The following is a 13,905-nucleotide window of genomic DNA, read 5'->3' on the forward strand; positions in this document are numbered from 1 at the left end:
TTTTCAAGAGTCTCCTACAGTATCATCCATGGTTAGTTTTTTTATTATGTCTTCTTTCGACTGGTAACATGTACTTCGAAACGGTAATTTGTTCGTTTTATAGATTGAAATTCGAACTTCATCCAGATAATAGTTCTGTAGAGTATATATCAAAAATTTTAAAGTTTTTGTAACAATATATGAACAATATGTCAGACTTTAAATTATATGGCATCTATCTAGTGAATTTCTGCTAAACTCTTGATCCAAATGACCGTTTAACAGATGGAAAGTACAGTTTTTTGAATTCCTCATCTCCATCTTCTTTCTTCCATCCTGGCTCTATTTCGTCACTTCACTTCATTCGTGGTCAAGCTGTACTCCGTGTGTGTTGCGATTGTAGATTTATCCCTTCTATTTTTACCAATCTATGATTTGTCATACGGCATACAGTGTTTCTGTGTTCATCGTTGTTTGGAAACTGATCGAGTTAATTGGGTCGTATCCATATGATATGATCGTAGCTACCCTGATAGACCAATGGGTAAATGCGATCAGTTGACGGGTTGTTTCATTTATCTATGGTTTTTTGAACAATAAAAATTATTTCTTCTCCTTAAATGACTGTCTACCATCAATTCATATGATTAGGCCAAAATAAATCGAAAATTAGGAATGAAATTTTTTTATATCTCGCTTCGTTTTCGAGATATCGATACGTAAAGTTATAATCAAACGTTAGTTCAAAATTCACTTTATTGACCTTTATTCAATAAACAAAATATTTTTTATTTAATTTTTATATTATTTACCTTGTTACTCCAAAATTATATTGAAAGATACAGCTTTTTATAGCAAAATGAACCATTTTTGATAACTTTCATAACTCCGATGAATATAACTTAACAAACGATAAATACATGAATAATTTGATGTGTTCCATAAAAAATTGTCGGTTGTTTTTCATTATTTATAAAATAAAAATATTTAATGGTAGTTTAATTAGTAATTTAATGTAAAAATATCCTCTTTCGAGCAAAAAGTACGTTCTGAATGCTTTCAAAAGTTATTTATTTAGGTTAGGTTAGGTTAAGCTAGGTTAAGTTAGGTAGTATTTTTTGCATAACTCATTTCTATAATGAGTAAATCAAAAAAATTGTGTTTAAATATCTTAGAAATATGACGTAGGTTCAGCTGGGCCGTATATAAATAGACTAGACCTTTTACAAACGAACTAGACAGTTCATTAAAAGACAAGCTCTTTACACATATAGACTAATATACTCAAACCTTTTTTATACGGACCAATCCCTTTATATGTGGTCTATTTTTCATAAACGGTCTGTAGCATATACAAATATTGAATAAAAATAAATTTTTCCAACTTCAAGTATCAATATCTCGAAAACGAAGCGAGATATCGGAGAATTTTATTCTTCATTTTCGACTTATTTTGGGTCGATTCACAAAATGGCATCAAATCCAGGCGCCACGGAAATCGTACTTGTGCCACATTATTGAAACTAACTCAAATACAAAATTTTTCCAAAATGGTTTATATACATAGACACGAGAAAACTATCAATGACAAGAAAACTCAAACAATTTCGAGTAAAATAATAATACTTTTTATAAATGTCAATGCAAAGATAAAAAAATTATTTATTGTAGTAAAAACCGATTTTTATTTGTTATTCAGGTTGTAGATAATCTCCGATCAATATAACAACTTGTATAATTTTATTAATCAATAGATCACCTATAACATGAATATCAAAATAAAAATCTAAATCAACAAAAATTGATATCTTATCAATTAAATCATTTCAAGACGACAGTAACCGTTACAAAAATCGCATCCCATCTTTAGACGTCGTACTCACGAACTTGCTGCCAGTTTCTTTTCTAGTCGTCTCTCGCCGTTCTTGCGAATTGAATCGTTTCTTTTGCACTTTTTGTTTTTTTACCTCATTCGAATCCTAAATTTAAAGTAAGTGCGATCAAGTTAACCTGTATAGATCGAGAAAACATGTTTTGTGGTGTTTCTGGTTTCTGGTGTGGTGTCTAGTGAGCACTGTGTGAAATAGTGTCGTTTGGAATAATTTTTACATGAGACCTAGTACAGGTCCGCACTCGGCAAAATGGTGAAAGTGTGGTGAAATTGAAAGGTCATACTGAAGGATTATTTACTGAATGGTCGTCCATGGATTACAGCTGCACCGAAGCAGTTACTCAAATGGTTAGTCAACGGTTTTTTTTTAAATCATATTGCTTATTTTCAAGGTTATTGATATATATCTACGTAAGCAGGCTAATAATTGCGCAAAATAATATAAAAAGATCTTAAGTTCATTACTAGGGATTAGCACAATTAATGGTTTAATTATAAAATAGCAAGAATTGTTTATGAAAATTTTATTATTCTGAGGTTTTCTATACCTTGTCAGTAGAATCATGTAATTATATTATATTTTTGATTTTGTTCAGCTTTAAATTTTTTCAGTAAAACACTTTCCAGACTGTTATTCACATTCTTAACAAACAATAATATGATCCACAATTCCTTACCTGAAGTGTTTGAAAATGATCTGGGTTTTACCAGAATATTGTTAGAACCTAATGTAGTAATACTTTCATTGCTTAATCTATTTATTTAAATAGTTGTTTGTCTACGATTACTAGGTATATTAAACAGTAATTTACCAATATGAATGTAAAAGTTTTGTCTTATAGCACAATCTTTTCAGTATTATTGATGATCTTGAATTAAAGGTTTTGATTAAAATTTTGCATTATACATTTTTAATGTAAAGAATTTGTAACCTTTTAAAATTAGGTTAGGTTAGGTCATTGCAATTGTTATATATTCAAATAACAATATATTTCAATGTAATTTTCATTTAACCTTCAAGCATTTTAATCGTTCAAAGTTTTGCTCATGAAAATGAGTAGACGCAAAGTTGAGTTAACCTATAAATCCTCACACATCGCATTTATTTGTGTATACACTTTGAATTTTAATTTTGGGAGAATCAGTGTATAATACCTTTTATTTAGAATGTACACTAGAAACAAATTGAAACTATTAACTTTTGAGAAAGGAATCGTTCAAAAACCGTGATTCATTTTCACAGTGAAGGCTCAGTGAAAAATGTAAACAAATGTTGTGGGTATTTCCACAGCTTCGCTGATCAATTCACACTTGACGAGTCACTCTCTACCCGTAGGACGTGTTTTTTGTACCAATTGTTTAACATTTTCTATAATATGGTTCAGGTACTCAGATAAACGCATGATATTGAAACATTACCAATTCAAGTATTGTGGATAATAAATGTGGTGAATGACAGCAATAAATGAAATGCATGGAAAAAACCGTTCTTCGCCTCTTGGCTTGGTTAACGATCGCGAACATAGATTGAGGAGTAGTGAAGATTAAGATACTGGGAACATTGATGAAGATATTTTGGATGTACGTAAAAAGTGAATCAATGCAAATCATCCGCAAGTATAAAATTTGAAGGTTTTAGACTTTTATAGGAAAACTCGCATACAAAAATGGTTAAAAAGAGGCTTTTATGATCTGTTTGAATATAAAATACTTACTACCCATCAATTTGGGTTTTTAAATAACAAATGCCCAAGTCATGCTATATTCTCCATCCTAAATAATGTCCCTAAACAGCCATCACTCCACTGCAACAACTTTCTGTCATTTTTCTAAAGCTTTCTATTGTGTTAAGACAGAAGTCATCTTAGAAGGTTTGATACAACAATGTCTTCTTGCAAGCCAATAGAATGTGGAATGCCCCAAGGCTCAGTACTAGGCCCTATTCTGTTTCTTTTGTTTATAAACGACCTCGCCTATCTAGACATCAGGGGTAGAATATGTCTATTTGCAGACGACACTAGTTTCTCTTGAAGCAACCCTGATATCATCACACTCTATAGGACCATATCTAGTGACCTAACCACCCTTAAATCATAGTGCGATTCTTATCGTCTCTGTCTCAACGTTTCTAAAATTAAAGTTTTAATATATAAATATACTTTACCTACCTACTCCACGTTCAGAATTAGATAAGGGCTTAATATTTTACAATGCAAAAAAATGCACAATCACTTGCCAATTAAAATCAAATCGATATTGTCTTTTCCCGCATTCCACAATAATTTGAGGGCATATTCACTGGAAAGTCCTTCTACTTTATAAATGACTTTTATTCTAATAATAATATTTAATACCGGGCATGCTGCATACTGGTTTAATTTTTGCTATGGACGAATAAGTATACTAATTATTATCTATAATTTTGTTACTCATTGTGGTTTTCTTTTGTATATTGAAATTTTATTTTATTTGTATCTTTATTTAGTTATTTTTATATTTGTTTTTTAGTTTTTACATGCTTTTGTCTACAAATTGTAACAAATTTTTGACAATAAAGAATTTCTCAATTTCTCTCTCAAATTTGTATGGGGTGCTTAGAAACAGATGTATCATCTCTAGTTGTGTGAATAAAAAATGGATATTGAAATGTATTAGAAAAGCTCAACAACTAATTTAAGTTGGTCTGGCTACCAATTTCATTTTTATTGTATTTAACTTTGTGAAAAAAAAGTTCTCATAAAAATGTCTTGTTGTTAATGAGGTTTGTTAATAAACAAACACTGTCTGTTAATGAAATTTATTGCTACCTTAATTTTTATTACCAACTACTGGTTTTAAAAATGTTATAAAGAAGATATAAAAAATTAAATTTTCAATTTTATTGTTCTATTTCTGTATCCCCAACAAAGTATTAAAAAGATATGATAGAATTTGTTAGCAAGGAATTGCATGAAAATTGGGTTTTTCTTCTTCTAGTATTACTTGCATTGAAAAGCAATTCAAATATATGTATTCATTACTTCTTAGCTTCATTATCTCAAATAAAACGATCTTAGCATTTGATTTTGCTGTAGCCCCAGTTCTGTTTTGAAACGTCACAATTTACTGATGGGAATTGCATTTTTATAATGATAAATCTTGCATATATTTATATATCCTAGATGGTAGATGATCCCGAAATCTGTTTATGAAACTAGTAGGAATTGAATTCATGATTCTTGAATAAATTTTAGAAAAAATTAGATGTCGTCCTGTTATATCCAGCATGCTCCTAGATGTCGGGCCTGAGAATTTGTAGTATGTATCTTAAATTCAGCAAGTATGTGGATAAATGATGACGAGTTTCTTGAAATGAAAATTTGTTCTATCCACAACAAGTTCCTGTATTTAAAAGGGTTAAGAGTTAAGCAGATTTACTAAGATATGCTTAATACCCTTGGTGATCAATGTCCTTCGTATGCGACCATGAAAAATTGGACTGCAAGCTTCAAAAGAGGTAAATTTTCCGTTGAAGATGATGACCGATCGGGAAGGCCAATTTCTGTGTCAGTTCTCCTAAGAGACCTAAGAAGTTTCGTGTTCAAAAATCTGCTAGAAAAGCTCTTGCTTTAGTTATTTGGGATTGCCATGGAGTAATCATGATTGATTTTTTTGGTAAGGGTAGAACATTAGCTGTTCGACATTACCGACCACTCTACGGAAAAAAATTTAGAGAAAAGACGCGGAAAGCTATCCAAAGGTGTTTTGTTTTTACAGGATAACGCCCCTGCACACAAATCTCATGTAGTCATGCAAAAAATTCGTGATTTAGGGTTTGAAGTACTAGAATACCCTCCTTATTCACCAGACTTGGCTCCGTCCGACTATCATCTCTTTCCTCAACTGAAAAAAAGTTTAAAAGGTCGTGAATTTTTTTCCAAGGAGGAGGTAATAAAAGCTGTGGAGGTCTGGTTGCAGAGCAAGAAGAAACATTTTTTTTTGCAAAGTCTAGAGACATTGCAGGTTCGCTATAATAAATGTATCCAATTGTAAATGTATCTATCCAATTCTAAACATATCCTCGTCTTTCTCTTACACACAGTATAGCGACTCCTATCTTTTTGAAACCAAGCGCAAATCTCTCTCTACCTTTACCTCTCAATCTGTCTCAAATCTCTTTCAATCAACCAAATCAAGTTCGTCATTAAAACATGTCAGCATCAAATTGACCAGTTATCGTTTTCCTTTTTTTCTAAAAAATCAAGATTACTTACACCTTTGAAATCACAACCAATTGTGGCCATGGTCTTATTCGCCAGAAAAGCGGTTTTCACTTGCTTTGTAGAGCGTTTCCCAACTGTATTTCTGTTATTAATATATAATACATCTTCTGTAAAATATTGTCCGAAAAATTCGCTTAAATTACGTTTGAAGATATCTCGAACATTTGTTCAAACTTCTAATGCGTAAGAGCTTTTGATCAGCATTAAGCCATTGCGTCATCCAACTTGTCGATAGCACGGATTTAATTTAACATATCTGAAGTAAATAAACTAAATGACTGTCTCAGATATATGCTCATTCTTAAAAGTAGAAAACCATGGCGGTGCCCCTTCATATTTAACGGGAGTTTATAATAAAGTTTGTCATTCACGTTCTATTTTCTATGTGTAAAGAGCCTCTTTTTGCGTAAACTTGATCTTTAATCTTTGATATATTCAAAATAGCATCTTACGTAGCTTGTAATATTGTTTGCAACACTCCTGTTTTTTCGACGTGTTCGGAATCTACGGAATGTGGAGGGGATTGTTGAATTTTAGTTGGAGGTCAAATTTCGAACATCTGCTATGAAATGTTTGTACTATATCTTTGTTTATTTTTATCACAGTGTTATTGGCTCTATTAACGCTATCAAAAAATTGAGAAATATCACGAATATTTATCGTCCACAACACCATTTCAGAAACACACTATATTATTAATTCAATTCTACAAATTACATTTTATACTTGAAGAATATTTCACAATTTATACCCTAACTCATTTGTTCATACATGCTGTAAATAAAAGCAGATGTATTAATTATTGCAGTATTAGTTACGGTTTTTTCTTGTTGGCGACTTCAAGGTTTTCTGCTCTTCAGTATGTGAAATATTACTCATTTAATATATTCAACATGAATACTTAGAATTGATATTTGGACATGTTATACAATTTTAATTTAAATAGTCGTCCATTGCTGGCCTTATTCAGGAAATAACATAAAACAAATAAATAACATAAATTGACCTTATGGAAAATTTTCATTGTATTTACGAGGTGTAGCTATTAACTAACGAGACTAATGCTGCTTCAGAAAAAGTACACTCACGCCAAAGGTAAGCGAGGGTCAGCTGTTTAGCATACTCCGCCTACTCTTTCGAACGCGATGTCCATCGTGTCTATAGACAAACCAGTTTAGCGGTCGCCTTCATTTGTTTAGGGACAGTTTTTTTGTTTTTCTCCAACTGAAACTTATAATTCATTGAAAGAAGTGTCTGGCAATGGATGTTTGTGGCGACCACTTTTTTTTGAGTGTTTAAAGCGTTTTCAAAATGGCGGAGAAGATATTAAAGATGATTCACGTTTAGGTCGTCCTTCAACGTCAAACTGATGGAATATATGAAAATTAACTTTTATACAACATTATTTAACTGAAAAAAGGTGTCTCCAATCGTATCACTTTTGTTTACTTCAAATCTAGTACACTAACTCTTAGAATTAATAGAGAACAAATATTTCAAAAAGTATGTAAAATAAAAAGCAGTGATCATTATTGTACAATATGCTTTGCATTCAAAAAGAGGGCAGCACCGACCCAGGATCGTTCCTCTCATATTGATAGTTTCCCTCAGATGTCACAATGACAGGGTATATGTGGATGGAGAAGTGAATAGAAAGAAATATACACTGCTGGTAGATAATGTAGCTACTAGAACCATCATAAGACACGATCTGATAAGTTCCAAGAAAAAGCTACTATCAACCAGGATTCGACACAGGTGAGGGTGCCGACTTTCACAGAGAAATACAAATCCAATTGGCAATTGGTGCAGAAAATTTTATACATAAGGTAATCAAGAAGATATGATTCTTGGAATGGACGTAATGAATCTTCGTGGTTTCCAACTGGAGTTTAGAAAGAGAACCATTAAAGTATTCCTTCATCCATCTGAGAATAACACGGTATTGGCAGCTGTACACGAAGATACGGTCCTACCTGCACGAAGTGAAACCATGATAGTAGCGCAGCTATTAAGGGTCATGGAGAAGGTACACCAGTTATGATGCAGCCATGAAACCACGACGGAGAGGTTGACACAGGAGTATTGATTGAAAAAGCATTAGTTTAAGTTTGCGAAGGAGATTCCAGTACGTGTTATAAATGTTATGGATATGTGGGAACACTACAAAACTTAATATTTCGAAAAAGTCAGGACTGAATATTTGACAGAGGATGAAATAAACTTATTACCTGATAATAACCAACAATTGAACCTATAACTGTTTCAATATTAGTGGTATAATTTCATTTCGTTTCCTGGAATATAAGCATGTCTAGCTAATTTTCAACACGCATTCCTTGATCTATTTACATTGTTTTATTCATATTTTTTTGTTTATTGCAGATTCTGCATATGAAGTATATATCCACTGATGTTTGATTTCGTTAGCTCCTAAGTTTTCAATATTCACTTGTCTGCCTATTCAAGAATTCCATTTCTGCAGATTTATTATTTTATAATATACTTTCGCTATATCTTTAATATTTTCAGTTAATATTGACTGGTCAGGCATAGGACCGCTTCTTCGCCACGTTCCAAAGTGTCATTTGATATTTACTCGTATTTTAAATCAGATAGGAGCAATTGAGGAACTTATTTCAGCAATATAGGGTTTATTTCCAATTTCATTGATGGTGTCTACAATACCTTTGCTAGAAAACATGAGATTGAGAAATATGAAGGTAGAAAACATTACATGAAGATGATAAATGAAAAAGGGGACTCGACACGATGAAGTTGAATTTTAGTTACGTTTTGAATGTTAAATTTCGAAATTGTTTCAAACTCTGCAAACAATAAATTTGAATAACTTTGTTTTGTTTCATTTTCCCTAGTTAGTTCCATACTTCTACAAAGATATTAAGGAATATCACTGTTCTTCAAGAAGTACATTAAAAATCGGTCCAAACGGTGTGCAAGCATATTCAAATTAAATGTTAAAAGTAAATTGGACACAACCTGGAACTATTGTTGAAACATTTTGCTATCAATATAGAACAATTTAAAGAAATGTAGCAAACAGATTTTTCAAAAGTATCTACGAGGACGATTTTACGGAACATGGTACAATTTTTTTAACCATCATTTGTTGATTGCGTTGTCGTTTCCTAATTTTCTAAATAATCATAAAATATTACATCAGTGGAATCCCAAAACACTGTGGATATAAACTTATCAGGTTTTCTTTGGAGCACGTTCCTCGGATTAAGTCGATTTTTTTTAGTTTTTTTTTGTTATAATTGTGTACTCAAGTTTCATCTGCTGTGAAAATCGATAGAAAAATCCACTTGGATCACGGTTGAAGTTATCAAACATTCATCAGAAACTAAAAATAATAATCATTGTAGCGAAAAATCTACTTCATAGGTCAATCTATTTGAAGGATCTAATTTATAACACACAATATATGCAAGCCCAAAAGTGATCAATGAAATTGAAACAATGATATGCTAAAACAAATTTCTAAATTTCAGATGTAAAATCACATTAACGATTATATATGTATATTATTTACAATTTTCTCGATTTTAAACAGACGTTAGTTCAAGAAAGTAAACTAAAAAAAACTGTTTGAATATCAACATGTAAAGGAATTCAAAATTTTACATTTGTATCTTTATCCATAATCTCTTCTCTATATCTATAAAAGAGGATGTCCTGATAGAGACATGAAATTTTGAGGGTATGTTTGTATCGATGTGTAGAGGTGCGCTAAGAAAGGATTTTGCGAAATTTCGATTTTAAAGGGGTAAAACGGGGTATGTTTGCAAATTCGATTTTTTCGTTTTTCTCGGCCGCTAATTAAGATATCGACTTCGTTTTTGCACTAAAACATTCTCCGTACAAATACCTAAAAACCACTTTCTGCGATTTTCAAAATTCCACTTGGAAAGGGTTCAAACAGTTGAACAAAAATTTTTATCACGGAACCATATATTTAGCAATTCTTCATGACGAAATTAAATATCAAAGCGATTCTTTTTTAGAAATGGGTCCCGTGTGAATATCTAAAAACTAATTTCTCCGTTTTTGGAAATTTCTTTAAAAGGGTAAAATTCATTTGATGGATAATTCATGGAATTTCAATCTAGAGATTCTGTGTTACAAGTTGATAATGCTGTGCAATACCCATCAGAGTTCCTAAACACGCTCAATCCTCCAGGTTTCCCGGCACATAGACTTATTCTAAAGGTTGGAACACCGATAATGTTGTTACGAAATCTCAATCCTCCTAAACTGTGCAACGGTACAAGGCTACGTGTGAACGCTCTTCAGAAAAACGTAATCGAGGCTACAATTATTATAATCGGATATGCCAGAGGGGAATCAGTCTTTATACCACGCATACCCCTCATACCTTCAGACTACCCTTTTCAATTTAAAAGAATGCAATTCCCTATTATAGTCTCTTTTGCTGTGACAATCAATAATTCACAAGGTCAATCTTTGAAAGTGGCAGGAATCGATTTGATCTTTTCTTTATAACACTTCCAAATTGAATTAATGCATAGAATACATAAGTCATTTCTCATTGAATTATCCCTATATTACACTAGGTTCAATAAACTGCGGGTGAAGCCGCAACGGGTATTGCTGGTTTATTTATATAGTTCTAAAAATGTAAATCTATCGCCCTTTTTAAATAAATCAAGTTGTAAAGAGATAAAAAACCATTAAATTTCAAGTAAAAACTGTAAGACAATGTTTAAAATTTACTAAAAAGATAGTAAAATTGTTTAAATGTGAAAAAAATGAAAGTTGTAGATTTGAGGCCGTATTTCTGATTTATGGATCATGGATGGTTTCTTCAACCTCGAAATCGCTGGTAATCTGTCATCAGTTGGCCAGTCACAAATTTCTTCGAAAAATCCCCGATGCTCGTCTGTATGTAGGCTCTCAGTTTTTTAATATTTTCAATCTTTATAGTTTTTATTGGCACTCGACCTTGGTAAGCCTTAACCGAATGTGGGGAGAGAAGGCTTTAACACATCCTTTTAACTTAGATTCATAAACGAACATAAAGAGAATAGTAATCTAAAAGTACATTTTATCATTTATATTTGTTTTTTCCTTTTGTTTCTTGTGATATATACGATTTTTTGTAAAACCTATTTTGCCATTTCTTGAAATCTAAAACAATGTCAGATGATGTAACCTCATGAACAGTAAACTTATTAAACCATGATAAGAATTATGGGTCAAATCAACATTAAAATGCTGATTTCATCGCCCTTTTAACAAAAATCGATGTATTCTGAAACCTGAAAATCACTCACGCCCGTTAAAAAACCGATTCATATACTTTATACTATTTTATGTGGAGCTAAGTAATAGAGGTGCCTGCCAATTCAATAAGTTCGTATAAATATAAATTGTTATTATTAAATAAGAAGAAATTTGCTAGTGACAAAATGATTAAGGAAACTGACATTCATGGTAATATCAATTAGTCATGCAGGACCCCTGCTAGACATAAGCTTCCCCTTAATATATTCATTTCCCTCCATTATAGATTGCATTTACTAACTTTCTCCTAAAAGTATCAAACCCATCTTCATATTTCCACGTCAAAACTTCTATGGGGTATAAGTTTTCACAAACTCACTTTTTTTTCGTTTGTGGTATTTTGATATAATAAAAAAATTAGATTAACGAATTTTTATGAAGTTCTACTTCAATCTTGGGGAAAATTAATTAGATTAGGGGGTGTCCATTAATTAGTAAGGCGTTTCAACAGTCACTCTAAACCATTGTTAATTGCACACAGAAGGTCAGTACCTAGTTGTGTGACAATTCGTGAAGGTCGCACGTGCGTTGCTGTTACAATAGAAGTACTATTGTGTTGCTTTGCTGTGTTGGAATAATCGCCACAAATATTTTATTATAAATATTACTATAAATTTAAACTGCGCTCTTTAACTTGTCGGCTAATCAAGAATTAGTGACCATATATTCGAAACATCAATACTAAATAACTTTACATCTATGGAGGGATTTTAATATATAAAAGGATTTCGGCATTTTATAACGAGAAACATGTCTTACTTCAAATTAATCTGATATTTTCACTTTTGTACGAATTAAATTACATACTTTGACCCTAAACTCATCTTTTACACGTGAGTTGTAGTGATGATCTTATTCCCTCACGTAAATAATCGACGCCCCCTTGTGCTGAACCAGGGATTTGTGACTAAGGTCCAAAAACAATGGGACAGTCTTTTACCAAAAAAAGCATTATGATTCACCTAGTTTAAGTGAAGATATTTGCAATTTTTAACAAATTAGGACAGCTTCTCCATCCTCAGCACAGTTCCGACGTAACTACCTGTGATTATTGGCTCTTTCAAAAGTTAAAAATGTTACTCAAGTTGTATTGGTCCGATGGCGAAGAGACTTCCACTCGATATGACCTCAAACTGTACTCACGTGGACACTTTTATTCGAATGAAATGGAAAAATTCTTGTTACAACATTTGAACTTAAGATGAAGTTTACGGACGGACGAAATTAAATAACACGAAGTACAGAAATAAAAACAGGAGATAAGTCGTGGTAGGAAATGATTTTGGTGATATTGAATTGAGATTAATAATAAAAATATAAGATGCAATTAGTGTTTCCCACTATATTTTCGCGAGAGCTTAGGTCTCGTCTCTAGTTTTCGAGACCAAAAATTTTTCTTGTGAGACTTTCAAAAAATCTTCTCTCAAATCTGGCACTAGTTGTGAAAGAGACTCGAAGTATCCAAGATAAATATGGCAAATATTAATTAATTAATCTAATTGTTATTGAGACATGTTTATTATAACTGTTACACAATGTTTATCTTTTTGAGCTTTCCGAGATATTGCCACGTGTACTACTATTATGCTAGAATTATGGACTCCGACAAACGAAACAAATTTGGTGATCATGAGCTCTTTCTAATATATATGTTTAAACTGCAGGTCGACATAATAATTTTAAGTGACTGGGTTATGTATAAAAATATTGATCAATAAGTAAGATGAATACACTTTTTATGAATCCACCCAAACACTTACGCTAATGATGAAAAAATTGTGTACGGGGTCTGGCTATTAAACGAGACTGGTTACGAAAAAGGAAAAATTATTCTACATTCGAAGGCTCCCCTTCAATATACTCCCCTCCCCACGACACACACATTTCCATACGTTTTTTCCATTGATCAAAGCAGTGCTGGAAGTCTTCTTTGCTGAGTGCCTTTAGGAGCTCTGCAGTTTTTTGCTTTACTGCTTCCATCGACTCAAATCGGGTCCCTTTCGAAGCAGATTTTATCTTCGGAAACAAAAATAGTCGCACGATGCCAAATCTGGTGAGTACGGCGGGTGTTCGAGCACTGGAGTGCGCTTACTAGCCCAATACTGCTTCGCAGATAGCGCGATATGGGCAGGTGCGTTGACCTGATCTAAATCGGGCCGTTTTTACGAACTCGTTCTCGCACTGTTGACTTGACGCACTTGACAAATAATAAGTGTGGTTGACAGTCTGACCCTCTGGAACCTATCAGTCATCACGATACCGTTAATGTCGAAAAAAACGAACTTGAACTTTGATTTGCTCTCTCGGTCATCAGTAAAGCGCTTACACCACTCAAAAACACGCGCACTAGATAGAGAGTTGTCTCGCGCACAGTCTCGTTATTTAATAGCCAGACCTCGTATGACGTCAATTAAGTCATTTCTCCATTTCTCAACTTACAGTAAG

At 32.5% G+C, this 13,905-nt stretch overlaps 1 protein-coding gene across 7 annotated transcripts in view; it reads left to right on the plus strand.

Annotated features, from left to right (window-relative positions):
* Positions 1–13,905, plus strand: part of LOC130893603 (AF4/FMR2 family member lilli) — a 513,028-nt gene that overhangs the window by 283,527 nt on the left and 215,596 nt on the right. The window contains exon 1 of one of the 7 annotated variants that reach the window (XM_057799832.1): positions 1,805–2,218. The exons of the other annotated variants lie outside the window; for them this stretch is intronic. The gene's annotated coding sequence lies outside the window, so the exon portion shown is untranslated. Of the gene's footprint in view, positions 1–1,804; positions 2,219–13,905 lie in introns of those variants that run through there. 7 annotated transcript variants of the gene reach the window in all.

Source organism: Diorhabda carinulata, chromosome 5 (assembly GCF_026250575.1).
Source record: "Diorhabda carinulata isolate Delta chromosome 5, icDioCari1.1, whole genome shotgun sequence".
NCBI lineage: Eukaryota > Metazoa > Arthropoda > Insecta > Coleoptera > Chrysomelidae > Diorhabda > Diorhabda carinulata.